Source organism: Heterocephalus glaber, unplaced genomic scaffold (assembly GCF_053883595.1).
Source record: "Heterocephalus glaber isolate CG9 unplaced genomic scaffold, H.glaber_assembly_v1.0 deba00001504, whole genome shotgun sequence".
Classification (NCBI taxonomy): Eukaryota; Metazoa; Chordata; class Mammalia; order Rodentia; family Bathyergidae; genus Heterocephalus; species Heterocephalus glaber.
This window is the reverse complement of record NW_028258324.1, coordinates 25,914,718-25,928,267: the sequence shown is the minus strand read 5'-3', so window position 1 is coordinate 25,928,267 and position 13,550 is coordinate 25,914,718. Positions and strand designations below refer to the sequence as shown.

General features: G+C 38.5%; 1 pseudogene; it reads right to left on the bottom strand.

Moving 5' to 3' along the window:
* Positions 1-2,055: 2,055 nt before the first annotated feature.
* On the bottom strand, positions 2,056-2,776 carry LOC106009152 (rRNA-processing protein FCF1 homolog pseudogene; annotated as a pseudogene).
* Positions 2,777-13,550: the final 10,774 nt, after the last annotated feature.

Below are 13,550 nucleotides of genomic sequence, written 5' to 3'. Positions count from 1 at the left end.
CCTATGTTGTGAGATCTTGTCTCAAAAAACCAAAAAATTAAAATGAAAAAAATTTTAAAATCCTGCCTTTGATTATTTTGGATACCCAGAAGTATAATTGCTAAAGCATATAATAATCTCATTTTTGAGGAACTGGCATACTGTTTTGTATAATGTAGTAGTTGTACCATTTTACACTCCTAACAATGCACAAAGGTTCAAAGTTGTACAAATCCTTGTCATCTTTTTTACTGCAGTCATCCTAAGGGATGTAAGATAGTATCTCATTGTGATCTTTCTGCCCCCACTCAGTCCCTCCCCTCCTTTTTCTTGAGACAGAGGCTTACTATGTAGCCCAGGCTGACCTCAAACTCTTGATCATCCTGCCTCAGCTTCCTTTAGCCTCCAGAAGAGGGTTGGTCATTTTGTTTTTTATTTTCCTAATAATTAACATCTCTTCATCTGCCTTTTGGCCATTTGAATATTTTCTTTGAAGAAACATCTGTATAAGTCCTTTGCAACCCTTTCTAAATGTACTTCATTCTTTTTAAGTGCTTACAACATGCCATAGTTAAGTCACTTTTGATGGACATTTAGGTTGTTTTTAATTTTTCTCTATTATAAATAGCTGTGCAATAAACATTTTCATGATACTTCTTGTAACATGTGAATATTTCTTTACACATATATATCGCATTGTCTATACAAAGATATTTTTAAGTAAATCACCTATATGATACTTACTAAGCAACCAAAAAATAGAAATGGGGTCAGGATATCAGTAATTTTTAATTTAATGGGTCCTGTCAAACAGCAGTCTAAAATGGTTATGCCTGCTTGCACTTGTCATCAACATGAGTACCTACAGAGAATGGAAGGAAAAAAATGGAAACAAAGCTTGTGTAAATGGGGAAGGGAAGAAGGATTGAAAGGAAGGGGAGAGGAATGAGAAAAGAATTAAGATATATTATGTATAGGAACAAATTCCCTATGATGAATGTGATCAATATGTATGACAAATAGGTATTAATGAAAAAATAAAGTTAAAAAAACAAAAACAAAACAATGAGTTAACCATTTCCCCATACCTGTGAATGCTGGAAAAATCTTCTGATTAGTTGCTTCTCATTTAAAGGAGCAAAGTGACTTGCACAGAAATCTATAATTTTAATACATTCAAACTTATCAACCTTTTTTTTTTTGGTACCGGGGATTGAACTTGGGTCCTTGAGCTTGCGCAGCAGGCGGTGAAACCACTGAGCTAAATCCCTGGCCTTCAACCTTTTTATAGTATTTAGATTCTGCCTGTTATTTTAGAATTCTCAGGATCAAGTCCAAATCCTTTGCCATATAAGGCCCTCTCTCAGATGAGGGTATATGCCGTATCTCCCCATGAATTTTCCTATGTTTTGCTCATAAAAATGTCCTGGCAGTCATCTGAACAGGTCAAATACAGTCACACCATGTGACCATATGTCTCCAGGCAAACAAAAACCCTGGAATACTCACGCCCCCCTTTTCTGCAGTAAGAGACCATCCATGTTTCTAGCTGGGTCCTTGGACTGGAGACTCTTTCCCAACCTCTCTTGCAGCAAGACCTTGTAGCCAATGGGCTAAGAGTGAAAACGAGTCACACTTCCTTCTGGGTTTTTCCTATAAAGGGGAAGCCACATTCTCTGTTTTCATTTTGTTTTTTTGAAACAGGGTCTCACTATGTAATCCCAGCTGTCCTTGAACTCACTCTGTAGCCCAGTCTGGCCTACATCTTGTGGTGATCCTCTCAAGTGCTAGCATTACAGGGGCGCACCACTACACCCGACTTATTTTATGTTGTTTATTCATTTATATGTTTTTCTCTTCTATATATAAGTGTCTTGAGGACAGGAACATACCTTAATAAGTACTTAGCATAAACTTAATAAATATTTGTTGAGTAAATCAAATCATGTGAACAACCATTGGAGCACCTGATTTATAAAAAGATGTAACAAATTTTAAAGTAGACAAATTACAGTTTTCAAAAAGTGAATTATTTAACCATACTTGGCTGATAATAGAACAAATAGGTGAATAATAATTCACGCTATAGCACATTCAATGAACTGAAAACAGGAAGTTGGTCCGAGGAAGGCAAAGGAACTTTTGTCTTGTAAGAATTAGAACCGAGGGGCTCCATAATCATCTGGCATCCGCTCGATGTATCTGTGGTTAGAAATGTACATGATAGAAACTCCAGGGATCTTCTGGATTCTTCGCTTAAGGTCTTGGTCAACTGTGGCCACAATGTAACACTTGTGCTGAGTTACTCTCTGGACTAAGAAGTTATCTGCATAGGTCCCTTTATGTGTGCAAGGTAATCGTTCAAATCGTGGATCCTTGGCAATCCTTAGAGCCACTTGATACTTCTGTCCCAATTTCTCAATTTCAGCCATTACACAATCAGTTATACAAGGGATACACTTGGCATACAGACAGTCCATCATCAATTGTACTAAGTCCAATTTGGCCTTGATGGAAAAGTTGATAAAGTTAGTATCAACCAGGATATGATATGGTGGGCCCAGCTGTGTATTATATTGGAAGAATAAGCAGGAAGGATGTTGGGGGACTTCTCTTTCCTTTAGAGCACTGGGATCTTTCTTTTCTTTCTTTTTAGGTTTTAATCTATCCTTCTCTTTGAGTCTCTCATCTCTGAGACTAAGCATCCACTTCATGGTTGCATACTTCCTTGCTTTCTTTTGTTTCCCCATGTTCATGCCAAACTCCAGTTTCTTCTGGAATTGCCCAGCCAAAGTACACTTTTAGATGTGTCAATAATGAATGTCCTTGAGCCCTTGTAAAAATACTGGTGGGAGGTTCCCTTTTCTTCCTGATAAATCTGTCCCAGTTTGTCGTAATTTACTGGCTTGACTTTTGTTGCCTTTTTCCTTCTTTAATGCAATAAATAAAGTGTGAATGGATTCTTTCCCCAAAGGGAGTCTGATAATTTTAGTGGGGCTTGGAGAACAGGCAGGCCTTCTCCTCCTCTATAGGGGCATATGCGGCCTCTTTTCCTCACCTGTTTTTTTTTTGTTTTTTTTTTTTTTTTTACATAAGCCATTGTACCTCCCCCTCCATTTTTTTGGCTAAACAAGTCCAGTTAGCATATGGTGTTGTCATTTAAAGCCCCCTTGTCATTTCCCAGTAGTCTATATATAACTTCTTTCTACCTCTTTATTTGTCCTTGATATGGCCTTACCTCCAGAGTGGGCAGAGCAAATTTAGCAGAGAGAGAGAAAGTAGGGAGAGAGGGGTTTGATCAGAGTGCAAAGAAAGCTTGGGCATAAGGGACCTCCTGCCACCTGCCCTTTCCCTGCAGGTAGTTATCAAGGTCACAAAGAACTTGGAAGTCCAAAGTGCCAAATTTAGGCTGTTGGCTGAATAAAATATGAGATGTTTAGGCTGAATATCCACTTTTAAACTAAAGAGTGAAAGATTTTTTAATAGGCAACCCAAAAGGGTACCTGTCACACTGCTCCAATTTCTCCAGAAGTCCAGTGCAGAGCCCAGCCCTGGGGAACACCCCCCCCCCGGGGGTCTAGGACTCTCTACATGGTCCAGCCATGTCAGAGAAGGTTTTTTTTGTAAATTAGGCAGGCATCCCAAAGGCATCTCTTCTGGAATTTGAGAAATTTGCAAGCCCATAGTAACTGATAAGTGAGCATCTGCGAGTCCATAGCCTTGTGTTCAGGTGTCCCCCAAACAAGACTAGGGACCCAGAGAGTCTCTATATGGCCTGACCATATCAGAGAAGGTTGTTCTGAGAGATTTGGCAGGTGTCCCCACTCCAATGGCTGCAGAAGTCCACTGCAGAGCCCAGCCCTGCAGACCTCCCTGAGGTCTAGGACAGACCTACACTTCCTGGACACCTGGGGAAGCAGGAACCAATCTTACCAGTCCTGGACTGGATAATGAAGTATCCAGTGTTGAGTGGAGGGCTAGCAGGAAACAGCAAATGGCCTCTGGAGCTTGTGAGGAAGAGGTGAGTATGGATGTTACTCGATAGCTCCTTCTATAAATTGGCTCACCAAATAAATGTTACCTGGTTTTGGGTTTCTCATGTCTTCTTCTGAAGTTGGTTTCCAGGTTCTTCTCATCTTGAACAGAGAATTGGACCAACAAGTGAAAAACAGTACCAAAGTTTATTTGAAAAATTAAAGTGAAGAGTGAAGGAGAAACTGGCTCTGCAGAGTGAGCTTGGGCCAAGTAAAAGAGGAAAGAGAAATATAAAAGTACATTGTAGAGGACACAGGGCAGGCTATCACAAAGAAAAAGCTCACTTCCTTGTCTGAGAAATGTCTGTTCATTTCAGATGCCCATTTTTGAATTGGGTCTTTGAATTTGGGGGCATCTGATTTTTTTCAATTCTTTATATATTCTAGATAGTAGTCCTTTGTCTGAGGTACAGCTACTAAAAATTTTTAAACAATATCCTAGAAAAAAAGCAATGAAGGTCACAACTCCATGAGGCCCAACAGAGGGAAGCCACCAGGCAAGGTAAGATACTAAAGGGAAAGGGGAAAAAAATAAGAAATAAAAGACCCAACAAAAGTAAAACATCATGACAAGGATAAATCAATATCAATTATAACCATCAATGTTAATGGCCTCAATTCAGCAATCAAAAGAAATAGACTGGCACAATGGATTACAAAGGAAAATGCAACAATATGCTGTATACAAGAAACACACCTAACTCAAAAAGAAACGCATAGACTGAAAGTAAAAGGATGGAAAACAGTTCTCCATGCCACAAGAACCCAGAAGAAAGCAGGGGTAGCAATCTTATTTGCAGGCAAAGAGGATTTCAAACCAAAACTAATTAAGAGAGACAAAGATGGTCACCACATTCTTGTGAAGGGAACAATCCAAGAGGAAGAGATGATAATCCTAAATATATATGCACCAAATACAAATGCCCCCAACTATACAAAACAAATATTAATAGACATGCAAAACCAAATAAACACTAACACAATTGTAGTGGGGGACCTCAATACCCCACTATCACAAACAGACAGATCATCTAGACAAAAAGTTAAGGAAATTCTAGAACTGAACCAAGCTATTGAACAAATGGACTTAATAGATGTTTACAGAGTGTTCCACCGCACAAAATCAGAATACACATTCTTTTCGTCTGCACATGGGTCATTCTCCAGAATAGGCCACGTGCTAGCTCATAGGACATGTCTAAGTAAATGTAAAAGAACAGAAGTTACCCCCTGTATATTATCAGACCATAGTGCAATAAAATTGGAGATCAATAACATAAGAAACTGCAAAACCCCAACAAACACATGGAAACTGAATAACACCCTCTTGAACAACCCATGGGTCACAGAAGTAATTAAAAAAGAAATTAAACAGTTTCTACAAGTAAATGAAAATGCCAGTACAACATAGAGGAATCTGTGGGACACAATGAAAGCAGTTCTATGCGGGAAATTCATAGCAATGAATGCCCATATTAGGAAAACAAAAAAAACTCAGATAAATAACCTAAGCCAGAACCTCAAGCTCCTAGAAAAAGAAGAGCATAATGAATCCAAAGCTCATACAAGAGAGGACATTATAAAGATTAGGGCAGAAATCAATGCAATGGAGACTAAGAGAACAATAAAAAAAACAAAATCAATGAATCAAAGAGTTGGTTTTTTGAAAGAATAAGTAAAATTGATAAACCTTTAGCCAACCTTATCAAAAAAAGGAAAGAAAAGGCACAAATACATGCAATTAAGAATGAAAAAGGTGAAGTCACAATAGATCCAACGGAAATCCAGAAGATCATCAATACCTACTTTGAGAACCTCTACTCCAATAAAATGGAAAACACAGAAGAAATGGGCAGATTCCTAGATACATATGTATTGCCAAAGTTAAATGAAGAAGATATAGAAATTCTAAAGACCCCAATAACAATGAGTGAAATTGAAAATGTAATAAAATATTTACCAACAAAGAAAAGCCCAGGTCTGGATGGCTTCACTGCTGAATTTTACAAAACGTTTAAAGAAGAACTAACACCATTACTCTTTAAACTCATCAAGGAAATTGAAAGGGGAGCAATACTTCCAAATTCATTCCTGGAAGCAAGTGTTACTTTGATCCCAAAACCAGGGAAAGACCCAACCCAAAAAGAGAACTACAGACCAATCTCCCTAATGATCATAGATGCAAAAATCCTCAACAAGATACTGGAAAACAGAATACAGAGGGTCATCAAGAAGATCATACACCCTGACCATGTCGGATTTATTGCAGGGAGGGAAGGATGGTTCAATATCCATAAATAAATGTAATACAACATATTAACAGAGTCAAGGACAAAAACCATATGATCATCTTAATAGTTGCAGAAAAAGCATTCAACAAAATACAGCATCCATTCATGATAAAAACCCTACAGAAAATCGGAATAGAAGATCTTTATCTTCAACCTGATTAAGGCTATCTATGAAACACCAACAGCCAACATCATACTAAATGGTCAAAAACTGAAAACTTTCATGCTAAAATCAGGAAAAAGACAAGGATGCCCACTATCACCACTCCTGTTCAATATAGTTCTGGAAACATTAGCCACAGCAATTAGAATAGAGAAAGAAATAAAAGGAATAAAGATAGGAAAGGAAGAAGTGAGACCGTCATTATTTGCTGATGATATGATACTTTACATAGAAAACCCAAAAAACTCCGCCAAAAGACTTCTAGACTTAATTGACAGATTCAGTAGAGTAGCTGGATACAAGGTCAACACTCCAAAAACAATAGCCTTCTTGTACACAACAGACTCACTGAGAGAGAAATTAGGGAAACAATTCCTTTTACAATAGCATCCACAAAAATGAAATATCTAGGAATCAGTCTAACAAAGGAAGCAAAAGACCTCTAGAGTGAAAACTACAGCACTGTGAAAAAAGAGATCAAAGAGGATACAAGCAAATGGAAAGACCTCCCTTGCTCCTGGGTAGGAAGAACCAATATAGTGAAAATGGCCACACTTCCAAAACTACTATATAGATTCAAGGCAATGACAATTGAAATTCCAACAATATACTTCACAGAACTAGAGAAAACAATCCAAAAATTCATTTGGAACCATAAGAGACCTAGAATAGCTAAAGCAATTCTAAGCAACAGAGACATGGCTGGGGGTATCACAATACCCAACTTGAAACTATATTACAAAGCTACTGTGATAAAATCAGCATGGTACTGGTAAAGGAGCAGATCTGAGGATCAGTGGAATAGATTAGAAGATGCAGAAACAACTCCAGACATGCTCAGCCACCTCATCTTTGAAAAAGGAGCCAACCACCCTCATTGGAGGAAAGATAGCCTATTTAATAAATGGTGTTGGAAAAACTGGATTTCAACCTGCCAAAGATTAAAACTAGACCCATACCTATTGCCATGCACTAAACTAAGATCAAAGTGGATTAAAGATATACATATTAAGACAGAAGCACTAAACTTGCTGGAAGATAAATTAGGTAGAACTATTGAAGATATTGGCATAGGAAAAAACTTGATGAACAAAACCTCAGTAGCATGGGAACTAGCAGAAAGAATCAGCAACTGGGATCTCATCTTATTAAAAAGCTTCTGAGTTGCGCAAAAAACACCGAATCAGCCCGCTGCAGACAGGCAGGTCTGCAGACATGGTCCCGAGGTCTCCAGTCGTGCGGAAAACACCAAATCTTCTCTGTACAGCCACCTGGTTCCACACTACAAAGACGCAGAGGGCACTGGACCACCAGACCACTGTACTGGAGCTAATCAAATTCTCAGCATTTAAAGAATTCCTGCCCAGAGGTAGGGGCTTCTGAGCCACCGTCCCACTGCTCCTGGTCCAGAGGAAGGGGCTGCCCAGCCACTATCCCTCCCGCCACTCCCAGCCCAGAGGAAAGGGCTTTTGGGCTGCGATCCCACTTCTCCTGGTCCAGAGCAAGGGGCTTCTGGGCCACCAAATGTCCCACACTCCCAGCTGTGAGGAAGGTGCTTTTGGGCCACCATACCTACTGCCCCTCCAGGCCCCTGGCCCACCTCTCCCAGCTCAGAAAAGGTGAGCCGTGTGGACACCAAAAGCAACCCCTTGCCCCCTCCAGTCAAAAGGAGAAAACACATAAATAAGTCTCAAAACCAGACTTCCAGATCACCTACAGCAACCCCAAAGGGAAATCAGATGGAACACTCTGATACTCAACCACCTGGAACACTGAACTGGCAACAAAAGGGGATCTGGAAAAAATGAAATCAGAAATAATTTCTCAGATAACAGGAGAAATTGTGCTCCTAGTGCAAGACATGATTAAAAAATCTAGAGAGGAGATAAGGAACATGATGGAATCCCAACATGGGAAACAAATGGAATCCATAAAACAGATGCAAATACATTTCGAGGACATGAAAAACTCCACTGAAAGTCTACACAGCAGAATGAGCCAATGTGAGGACAGAATTTCAGATATAGAAGATAAGATTGCAATTAACGACCAGGAAAAAGAAAAATTGCTTCAAAATTATAAGGGAACAAGAGAAATCAATCCAGCAGCTGCTAGACAATGCAAAGAAGAATAACATAAGACTGATTGGAGTCAATGAAGAAAGAGGAGAGAGTGCAGATGACATAAAAAAACTCTTCACAGAGGTAATGGCAGAAAATTTCCCAAGCAGGGGAAAAGAGTTTGACATACAGATAAGTGAGGCATATAGGACTCCAACTAGCCTTCATCAAAAAAAATCTACACATGGGCATATAATTGTTAAGATTCCAGAAACTCAACAGAAGAACAAAGTTCTACAAGCAGTTAGAGAAAAGAAACAAATCACATACAAAGGAAAGCCCATCAGAATCACAGCAGACTTCTCAACACAAACCATCAAGGCAAGAAGAGCTTGGAGTGACATATTCCAAGCCCTAAAAGAAAACAGCCTCCAACCCAGATTGATGTACCCTGCAAAACTATCTTTCAAAATGGATGGAGAAATAAGATACTTTCATGACAAAGAGCACCTTAGGAACTTCGTGAATACCAAACCAGTACTCCAAAGGATTTTACACAATATCCTAGGAACAGACATTGAGGATCACAACCCCAGGAAGCAAAGCAGAATGAACCCATCTGGCACGACAAGAAATTAAATGTAAAAGGATAGAACCCAACAAAAAGAAGAAGTCATGGCAATGATAAGTCAATACATTTCAGTTATAACCATCAATGTTAATGGTCTCAATTCACCAGTCAAAAGAAACAGAATGGCAGAATGGGTCAAGAAGCAAAATCCAACAATATGCTGCATACAAGAAACACAATTAATTCAAAAGGAAACTCATAGATTGAAAGTTAAAGGGTGGAAAACAATACTCCATGTGACAGGAACCCCCAAAAAAGCAGGAGTAGCTATCTTCTTTGCAGATCAAGTAGATTTCAAGCCAACACTGATTAAGAGAGACGAAGAAGGACATTACATCCTTGTAAAGGGAACAATCCAATTGGAAGAGATGACAGTCATAAATATCAGTGCACCAAACACTAGTCCGTCCAACTATATAAAACAAATACTAATGGACATGAAAAGTCATATATGCACTAATACAATTGTAGTGGAGGACCTCAACACCCCACTGTCACAAACAGATAGATCAACTAGACAAAAAATAAGTAATGAAATACTAGAACTCAATTGAACTCTTGAACAAATGAACTTAACAGATGTTGACAGAGTCTTCCACCCCACAAAATCAGAATACACATTTTTCTCAGCTGCACATGGGTCATTCTCCACAATAGACCACATACTCACTCATACAACATGTTTAAGTAAGTGCAAAGGAATTGAAGTTATCCGCTGTATATTACTAGACCATAGTGCGATGAAATTGGAGATCCATAGCAAAAGAAACTCAAAAAATTTCATAAACACATGGAAATTGAACGACACACTTCTGAATAACCAATGAGTCACAGAGGAAATTAAAGAAGAAATCAGATGGTTCCTTCAATTAAATGACAATGACAGTACAACATATCGGAATCTATGGAACACAATGAAAGCAGTCTTATGAGGGAAATTCATAGCAGTGAATATGCATATTAGGAAAACAGAATGAGTTCAATTAAACAACCTGATGCTGAACCTCAAGCTTCTAGAAAAAGAAGAGCAGGACAAACCCAAAGCTCATACAAGGGTGGAAATTATAAAGATCAGAAGGGAAATTATAAAGATCAGAGGAGAAATCAGTGCAATGGAGACTAAGAGAACAATACAAAAAATCAATGAAGCCAAGAGTTGGTTCTTTGAAAGAATCAACAAAATTGACAAACCCTTAGCCAACCTTATCAGAAAAAGGAAAGAAAAGGCCCAAATCCATGCAATTAGGAATGAAAAGGATGAAATTACAACAGACCCAGCCAAAATCCCGAGGATCATCAATACCTAGTCTGAGAACCTATATGCCAATAAGATGGAAAACACAGAAGAAATGGACAGATTCCTAGATACAAATGAATAACCAAAGTTGAATGAAGAAGACCTAAAAATTATAAACAACCCAATATCAACCAATGAAATTAAAAATGTAATTAAAACTTAACAACTAAGAAAAGCCCAGGCCCTGATGGCTTCATTGCTGAATTCTACAAGACATTTAGAGAGGATCTACTGCCACTACTGTTTAAACTCTTCAGTGAAATTGAAAGGGAAGCAATACACCCATATTCATTTCTGGAAGCAAGCATCACCTTGATCCCCAAAGCAGAGAAAGACCCAACCAAAAAGGAGAACTATAGGCCAATCTCACTAATGAACATAGATGCAAAAATCCTTAATAAGATACTGGCAAATAGAATGCAGAAGATCATCAAGAAGATCATACACCCTGATCAAGTGGGATTCATCCCAGGGATGCAGGGATGGTTCAACATATGCAAATCAATGTAATACACTATATCAGTAGTGCCAGGGACAAAAACCATATGATTATCTCCATAGATGCAGAAAAAGCATTTGACAAAATCCAACATGCATTTATGACAAAAAATGGGAATAGATGGTCTCTACCTCAAACTGATAAAAGCCATGTATGAAAAAACAACAGCCAATATCATACTAAATGATCAAAAACTGAAATGCTTCACACTAAAATCAGGAACAAGACAAGGATGCCCACTACCACTACTCTTGTTCAATAAAGTTCTGGAAACATTAGCCATGGCAATTAGACAAGAGAAAGAAATAAAAGGAATAAAGATAGGAAATGAAGAAGTCAAATTGTCATTATTTGCAGATGACATGATACTCTATATAGAAGACCCCAAGAACTCCACCAAAAGTCTTCTAGACTTAATAACCAAATTCAGTCAAGTAGCTGGTTACAAGCTCAACACACAAATCAATAGCTTTCCTCTACACGAATGACAGACTCAGTGAGTGAGATATAGGGCAAACAATTCCTTTCACAATAGCATCCAAAAAACTGAAATACCTAGGAATCAACCAAACAAAAGAAATCAAAGACCTCTTCTCTGAAAACTATAGCACTCTGAAAAGAGAGATTGAAGATGATATCAGAAAATGGACAGACATCCCCTGCTCCTGGGTAGGAAGGATTAATATAGTGAAAATGGCCATACTTCCAAAACTGCTATATAGATTCAATGCAATTCCAATTGAGATCCCAGCAGCATACTTCATGGATCTTGAGAAAACAATCCAAAAGTTCATTTGGAACAAGAAGAGACCCAGAATAGCAAAAGCAATTCTAGGTAACAGAGACATGGCAGGGGGTATCACAATCCCCAACTTGAAACTATACTACAAAGCGACTGATAAAAACATCATGGTACTGGCAAAGAAACAGACCTGAGGACCAGTGGAACAGATTAGAAGAGCAGAAACAACTCCAGACACACTCAGCCATCTCATCTTTGATAAAAGAGCCAAACACCCTCACTGAAGGAAAGATAGCCTCTTTAATAAATGGTGCTGGAAAAATTGGGCTTCAACTTGCCAAAGATGAAAACTAGACCTATATCTCTCGCCATGCACTAAAATAAAATCAAAATGGATTAAAGATCTCAATATTAAAATAGAAACACTGAACCAGTTGAAACACATGTTAGATAGAACTCTTGTAGACATTGGTGTAGGAAAAGATTTTATGAACAAAACCTCAGTTGCCCTTGAACTAGCACAAACAATCAACAAGTGGGATCTCTTCTTATTAAAAAGCTTCTGCACAGCAAGAGAAACCACCAGCAGTGGGAAGAGACAACCTACAATATGGGAAAAAATCTTCATCTGCTTTTCTCAGAGAAAGGTCTACTATCTTGAATCTATAAAGAGCTTAAAAAGATCAGACCTCCCAAATTTAAAGACCCAATCTGAAATGAACAGACATTTCTCAGACAAAGAAGTAGAAATAGCAAATAAATACATGAAAAAATGTTCAACATCACTGGTCATTCAAGAGATTCAAATGAAAACAATGCTGAGATTCCACCTCACACCAGAAAGAATGGCTGCTATCATGAAATCAACCAATAACAAATGCTGGCCAGGCTATGGGGAAAGAGAACGTCCACTGCTGGTGGGAGTGTAGACTGTTGCAACCACTGTGGAAATCAGTATGGAGATAGCTCAAAGAACTAGGACTGGAAGTTCCATTTGATCCCGCCATTCCACTGCTGGGGATCTTCCCCAAAGAATTAAAAGAATCATACCACAGTGATATATGTGCGCCCATGTTCATAGCAGCACAGTTTGTGATAGCTAAAACTGGGAAACAGCCCAAATGCCCATCAACTGGAGACTGGATAAAGAAAATGTGGTTTTTTTTAATAAAATGGTGTACTACTCAGCCATAAAAAATGAGAAATTAGAGACATTTATAGCTAAATGGATGCACATTGAGGCAATACTCTTAAGTGAAATAAATAGGACACACATGTATAAATACCAAATAGTTTCTCTGGTGTGAGAAACTGAAAGTATAAATAAAGACTAAAATGTATAATAGGTAATATGAAATAGGAAGAAAAGGGGCAAAAGGGAAGGAAGTGGGAGGGCTAGGGGAAAGGATAGAAGGGAATGAGATTAATATGAGAAAATGGAAAAATAGGAACAAAATCGTTGTAAATAGGGAGGACTGGAGGGGTTGAAGGGAGGGCTGGGCAAGGGTGAAAAATAAGAACCAAGAGAGACTATGTAAAGGTGCAAATTTCCAATGATGAATGTCATTATATTGTATACCTAAAATGTACCATTGATTAGAGTGAATAATTGATAATGCAAAATAGGAAGAAAAGGTCCAAAGGGGTAGGGGTAGGGGTAGTGGGAGGGGCAGGGGAAAGGAAAGAAGGGAAAGAAAAAATGATGAGAAATGGAAAAAATGGAAATAAAGTCTTTGTCAATAGGGAAGGGTGGAGGGGTGAAGGGAGGGGTAGGAATGGGGAAAAAATAAGAACCAAGATGCATCATATAAAAGTACAAGTTCCCAATGAGAAATGTAATTGTGTTGTATACCT